Raw genomic sequence first — 7,429 nt, forward strand, 5'->3', positions numbered from 1 at the left:
CAGGCTTTTCACTGCGCGGCTTCTCTTGTTATAGAGCACAGGCTCCAGGCACATGGTCTTAGCAGTTGAGGCTCCCAGGCTCTAGAGCACAGGCCCAGTAGTTGGGGTGCAATGGCTTAGTTGCTCTGTGGCATGTGGGATCTTCCCAGACAAGGGATCAAACCCATGTTTCCTGCATTGGCAAGTGGATTCTTTACCACTGAGCCACCAGGCAAGCTCCCGAAAGTGCAACTTTGTGCTTGCTTTGGTAGCACATCTATTAAAACTGGAATGATACAGAGAAGATTAGCATGACCCCTGTGCAAGGATGACATGCAAATTTGTGAAGTGGTCTGTATTTTTGAAATATGGTATAGATGATCTTATTTACAAACAGAAATAGAGACATAGACACAGGGAACAAATATATGATACAAAGGAGGAAGGAGGGGATGGTGGGATACACTATCAATAGCATGTATAAAATAGATAACTACTGAGAACCTATGGTATAGCTCAAGGAACTCTACTCCAATCTCTGAGGTGACCTAAATGGGAAGGAAATCCAAAATAGAGGGGATATATGTATACATATAGCTGATTCACTTTACTGTACAGTAGAAACTAACACAATTTTGTAAAGCAACTATACTTCAATACAAATATTTTTAAGTGTAATTTCTACTCATAAAAAATAAAAGGAGGGAGGCCCTTCTTCCCAAGTAGAAGTTCTAGTGATTGCTGCAGGTAAGGTATTTAGTGAAGCTTAGTAACAATGGATTTCCTTTTTTGGTTAGAGTTGCCATTGGCAGCAATTCTGGTTTTATACATATTTCAGCAAGGTAATATTTCAAAAACGATGCCTCAACATCTCGGAGAAGGCAATGCCAACCCACTCCAGTACTCTTGCCTGGACAATCCCATGGACAGAGGAGCCTGGTAGGCTGAGGTCTGTGGGGTCACTAAGAGTTGGACACGACTGAGCATCTTCACTTTCACTTTTCACTTTCATGCGTTGGAGAAGGAAATGGCAACCCACTCCAGTGTTCTTGCCTGGAGAATCCCAGGGACGGGGGAGCCTGGTGGGCTGCCGTCTATGGGGTTGCACAGAGTCGGACACGACTGAAGCAACTTAGCAGCAGCAGCAGCAGCCTCAATATCCTGTATCCTTAACAGGAACAAAAAGTTTTAAACATGTGGCAGAAAGAATAATTTCACAGTTGTTACTATTGTACAGCAAACATTCCAGGTAGAAAGTGCCTACTACGCAGCAAGTCCATTCTGTGCTCAGCAGGGGAGACCAACGTAAGTCATGGAACACTTGACTGCGTGTCCTATAAAAAGGTCCCACAGCAGAGGCAGAAGCTGTCAGAGGAGTAATAATGACAGAACAATGTGACTCGTGGTCTGACACAGGCGTATAAAATACTGTGGAAGCACTGCAGGTGAACAGCTCCATCATGCTAGGCAAGCACTGATGAGGTAACCTTTAGTTTTGCCTTGAAGGGCAATAGAATTTTAACTGGTGGCGAAGGGAGGCTGAAGGTGTCCATATTTGAAGAAGGAGGAGCAGCATGAGAAAGGGCACAGAGGGATGAGAGGAAATAATTTGTTTGTGGGACTGATGATAATTCTTAGTGGCTGGAGGACAGCACCCATGGGAGAAGGCTGGTGGGAACTGAGGCTGGAGAGGAGTACGGGGTGATTCGTCAAGGGCACTTTAAGGAGTTTATATTTTATCCCATAGACAAAAAAGGTTTTTTTTTTTTAGTTTAAAAGCAAGTCAGAGGCTTTCCTGGTGGTCCAGTGGCCTGGAAAATCCCATGGACAGAGGAGCCTGGTGGGCTACAGTTCACAGGGTTGCAAAGAGTCAGACACAACTGAAGTGACTTAGCATGCATGCATTTTATGTATTTTTCCCTCCCACAGTGGGTATATATGATGTTGTGAGAGAATTTTTCTTTCATTGTGCACAAATACCCATTATGCGTGAGATAATAGTTGAATCATGGAGCTTAAGTCACATTGCGCAAATTGGCAGAGTTCCCTGAACTGAACCACATACAAGTTGAGAATTAGTGGGCCAATCAGAACTTGTTAGGTACGAATACTTTCAGCGCCAGTTCCCCTTTATTCCATGAATCTCACATTAATATTGTTTTAACCGCTTTCAAATTTATACTTTCCTCAGGATACTCTAAACTGCCATGTTCTCAAAAGTCCAAGTCTAATTTTTTTTTGCCCAAATACTATACTTTCCTTCTACTTCATATTTCAGGTATCAAATTAATTCTTTTGGCAAGTAGCTATTCCAAAGATCTACAAATCTATTAACATAAACATTTATTGTGCATCTGTTGGGCTTAAGATACTGTGCTGAGTACTACAGGAAATAAAAAGATGAGCACCATGGCAATTCTGTCTCTACATATAATCTTTTGTGACATTTTATATACACATATATAACTTTTTGTGATATTATACATAATATATATTGTGTGAGATGTCATATATATATATGTATACACACACACACACACTTATATGTATCTCTTTTTTGTGAGAATTAAGATAGAGATACAAGCAACTGTAAACATAAGGCAGGGGCTTCCCTAATTGTCCAGTGGTTAAGTATCCACCTTTCAGTGCAGGAAACGTGGATTCAATCCCTGGTCAGGGAACTGAAATCTCACATGCTGTGGAGGAATTAAATCTACATGTGGCAAATAGTGAGCCCGTGAACCACAACTAGAGAGCCCAAGTACTGCAACTAAGACTCAACATAGCCAAATAAATAAATGTGTTTTTTTTTTAAGGCAAATGGAGTGCAATAAAATAGAGATGTTAAAATACAGTGGGCACCGATGTATAGATCAGTCTTATGGACTCTGTGGGAGAGGGAGAGGGTGGAGAGATTTGGGAGAATAGCATTGAAACATGTATAATATCATGTATGAAACGAGTCGCCAGTCCAGGTTCGATGCACGGTACTGGATGCTTGGGGCTGGTGCACTGGGACGACCCAGAGGGAGGGGAGGAGAGGGAGGAGGGAGGAGGGTTTAGGATGGGGAACGCGGGTATACCTGTGGCGGATTCATTTCGATATTTGGCAAAACTAATACAATATTGTAAAGTTTAAAAATAAAATAAAATTTAAAAAAAAAAGGAAAACCCCTTACATGGGCTGCAAACAGTGAACTCTCAGAAAAAATAAAATAAAATACAGTGGGGAAAATAAAGGAAGAACAGATTTCTTCTAAAAGATGCTCTTGGAATCTTCATGGAGTTGGTGACATTTGACCTAGGTCTTCAAAGGTGGGTGACATACAGCAAATGAAAATGCACAGAGGGAAATTTCTCCCATTGTCTAAGAAAAATCCTCCTGTATTTTCCTTTGTTCTCATAATACTTCTGACACAAGATGTGTGGATTTTCCACACACGAAGCAACTCTCTGCAACACCAGCTGGGTCTTCATAATTGAAATCTGACGTTCTTAGGGGAAGCACACTGACTAAAACTGCCCACCCTGACCAGGCACCATGGCAACCATTTGTGTGAGTTCTTTTATGACAGGAGGTCCTAGTAAGGAACACGGAGCTAATAAGCCACCACCAACCAGAAGAGTTTGGGAAAGGTCTAAAGGAGACACCATGTGTCCGACCACCTCCCAGAATCCTTCTTGCTGGCATCCATCTTGGTTGAGCAATGAGTGTGCCACTAGGAAGGACCTTGAGTCAGAATGATTGGCCAAAGACAACCCGAAAATCAATCCCATCACCATAAAACTCAAGCCTGAGCAGTTCTGGGTTCCCTTACCCTACTGCTCTCCGCCTAGGTGCCCTTTCCCAACAAAGCCTCTTGCTTTGTCAGCTCATGTGTCTCCTCAGACAATTTATTTCCGAGTGTTAGACAAGAGCCCACTCTCAGGCCCTGGAAGGGGTCTCCCTTCCTGCAACAACATGGTATACCCAAAGTGAGCATCAGATCCCGCAAATTAAGGGCTCAGTTCCACAAGACTGACCCCACTTCAGACAGCAATTGCAAATCTCTGATCGTCACCTGAACTTCTTACCCACTGTCTATATGGGTCGGGGTTCCCACCACCCCACTTTGGGTTCCATAATTCGTTAGAATAACTTATAGAAGTCACTTAGCATATGCTGGTTTATTGCAAAGGATACAACAAAGGATAAGAATGAAGAGCCAGAGGAAGAAACATAAATGGCGAGGTTCAGAAGGGTCCCTAATGCAGGAGCTTCCGCCCCTGTGGATATGGGATATGCCACTCTCTTAACATGTAGATGTGTTCACAAACCCCAAAGCTCTTCAAATCCTGTAGTATTGGGATTTTTATGGAGGCTTCATCATGAAGGTATGATGGAACATTAACTTAATATCTAGCTCCTATCTCCTTCCTTAAGGAATGGTGATGGGGCTGAAAGTTCCAATCTTTTAATCACAGCTTGGTCTTTCTCATAGCCGGCCCCCATGCAGGAGTCCACCAAGATTCATCTCATTAGAACAAAAGATACTTCTATCATCCGGGAAATTCCAAGGGATTTAGGAGTTTTGTATTAGGAACTGGGGTCAAAGATCCACTGTAAGCACAAAAGATGCTCCTAGTGCTCGTCTCACTTAGGAAATTACAAGTGTTTTAGGAGCTCTGTGCCAGGAACTAGGGGCAAAGTTTCCTGGATTTTTTTTGTTTTTTGTTTTTTTTTTTGCTGTTGTTATTGTTTTGTTTTGTTTTTTTTTAAAGAGAGATTTATATTTTTATTAATTTTAAAAATTTTATTTCACACTCACTGATGAAGGTAAAAGACCAAAAAAAGCAGTTCAGTGGCACATAGAATATAAGAACCTTAAGTGAGAGATGAATCTGGAGAAATCAATTAGGGTCAAATCATATAGGGAGCCTTAGATATCATATTGATATTTCTATCAGTTTAAGAAAATGAAGCCAAAGAACTAAATTTTACTCAGGTGTAATTTTATTGGTGTCACAATGCTCTCTAAATGTAATTATCTAATTAATTACTATAATCAATACTATGAAAATTTTACTAAAATGGGCCCCTGAGAATCCTTGGGATTCAATGCCCTGGCTGAATCAACTTACTTTTCCACTGAATCAACTCCACTGACACTGTAATTGTGGATAAAACTGAAGAGTGTCTACATATTTAAGAAGTGGGTAAAATGACAGAAAAAGTGGAGTAATTAAAATATCCCCCAAATTTCCTTCAAGGTTGTTGCTAAAAAAGAAAAAGAACAAACTTCTGGGACTTCTCTGGCAGTCTAGTGGTTAAGAATTTACCTTCCAGTGCAGGGGACTCAGTTCAATCCTTGGTCAGGGAACTCATATCCCACATACCACAGGGCAACTAAGCCCTTGCTCTGCAACTAGAGAGAAGCCCACAACCACAGCTAAGATCCTGTCTGCTGCAACTAAGACCTGATACAGCCAAAAGTAAATAAATAATTAATATTTTAAAAGGATAAATAAGTTGGCAAGCTTGGGGTCTTAAAAAAGAAAAAGAAAAAAATTCTGTCCCTATCACATGTGTTCTCCCTGGTCTTCCACTTGGTTTTCCTTGACCTTCAGGTTCACATTCCCGTGTACACCCTGGGATCTGTACCGTCACTGGGCAAAAAGGCCAAGCCTGACTCAGAGCACACCATATTCTTACATGCTTCAAAACTAAGTCTTTGTCTCTAAGCTCATATGAGAAAGAAGTATTCTCCCTCTCAGGACATTATTTTTATACCATCAATGCCCCGGACAAATATCAGGTTAGTAAAATCCCGTTACCATACATCCCAATGGATAGAAACAAAAGCATCTTTGTACATGATCCTATCCTGGGTAGACTGAAGGAATGCTCTCGGCTCAGTTTGACTACATTCATTGCTCCCCAGCAAATCCAAGTTGGGGCAGAACAGAAAAGCCCCAAGTGTTAACTTTATGATCAACAGGTTTCAAGAACAAGCAATTTTACAAAGCACCCTTAGGCAGCAGTATATACAACTGTGTATAAAAACAATGGGCAATTTTAAAATAAAACCCAAATGCCAGGCATAAAAATGCATTTTTCTTACTTTACTCTGAAAGAATCCACCAGGGAGAAATTCAGCAAATAAAACCTGTTGAAAATATGAGCATTCCTGCAGGCTTATTTCCAGTGGGACATTAACACAGGCTTGCAGTAATACCTCTATTAATGAAGAAAATGTGTTTCAATGACACACAACTATTTCATAAGCAAGACAGAAAAAAAAAATCAAAAAATCAAAAGACCTAGGTGTTAGCTTCAGACCTTCAAGTTGAAAGGTAAAAATATGACATATAATATAGAAATATGACAAAATACTAAAGAAAATAGCATCAAATCTGCTGGAAAACATAAAATAGTCCTCCTACAAGTCAATGTTGAAGTAAATGATGAGAAATCATGTTAAGGAGTTTAAGAAAGAAACCTAGTATTAACCCTGTAGTTAAAAGCAGAAGGTTTAGGGGAAATTTGATTGGAAAAGATTCACCAGGTGATGTGTTAAAGGGCAAGACAATCCGGGTTTCAGTAAGACCCTGTAGCAAAGGACAAAACTTCATCCAGCTCCAGATATCCCAGTAAATACCAGTGCTGACCCAGAAGAATAGAGGGATGAGAAGAGACAGCGAAGAGTAGTCTAGGGAAAACAATGAAGTATCATTCTTCCCCCTTCATTTGAATTTTTTTCATTTTTTTCTGACTTTTATTCAGATATAATTGACATACAGCACTATATACATTTAAGGGTGTCCCAGGTGGTGCTGTCTATGAGGTCGCACAGAGTCGGACATGACTGAAGTGACTTAGCAGCAGCAGCAGCAGGTGATGCAGTGGTAAAGAACCCACCTGCCAATGTAAGAGATGCAAGAGACGTGGGTTCAATCCCTGGGTTGGGATGATCCCCTGGAAAAGGACATGGCAACCCACTCCAGTATTCTTGCCTGGAACATCCCACGGACAGAGGAGCCTGGCAGGCTACAGTCCATGAGGTCACAAAGAGTCGGACGTGATTGAGCACATTACTACGACAACTATATACATTTAAGGTGCCCAGCATAATGATTTGAATTACACAAATCATTAAAGAACTGTCATAATGAGTTTAGTGAGAATCAATCATCTCATATAGATACAAAATTAAAGAAATAGAAAAAAAAACTTTTTCTGTGATGAGACCTATTAGTATTTGCTAAGAGTTAACAACTTTCATATGTAACATTCAGCAGTGTTAATCTGTCATGTTGTATCCCTAGTTCCTATCTATCTGTAACTGGGAGTTTGTACCTTTTGACTATCTTCATCCAATTCCCCTTCCTCCGACTCCTTCATTTCTGATAACAATAAATCTGATCTCTGTTTCTATGGCTTTGTTTGTTTTTGAAGTATAATTGACCTTCT

The 7,429-nt window shown here is 40.6% G+C and overlaps 1 non-coding gene across 1 annotated transcript; it reads left to right on the forward strand.

Moving 5' to 3' along the window:
• The first annotated feature begins 235 nt into the window (after nt 1-235).
• LOC139185398 (U6 spliceosomal RNA) lies at nt 236-342 on the forward strand. Its single transcript, XR_011569032.1, has one exon. It is a non-coding gene; the product is annotated as a U6 spliceosomal RNA (small nuclear RNA).
• The last annotated feature ends 7,087 nt before the right edge of the window (nt 343-7,429 follow it).

Source organism: Bos indicus, chromosome 1, assembly GCF_029378745.1.
Source record: "Bos indicus isolate NIAB-ARS_2022 breed Sahiwal x Tharparkar chromosome 1, NIAB-ARS_B.indTharparkar_mat_pri_1.0, whole genome shotgun sequence".
NCBI lineage: Eukaryota > Metazoa > Chordata > Mammalia > Artiodactyla > Bovidae > Bos > Bos indicus.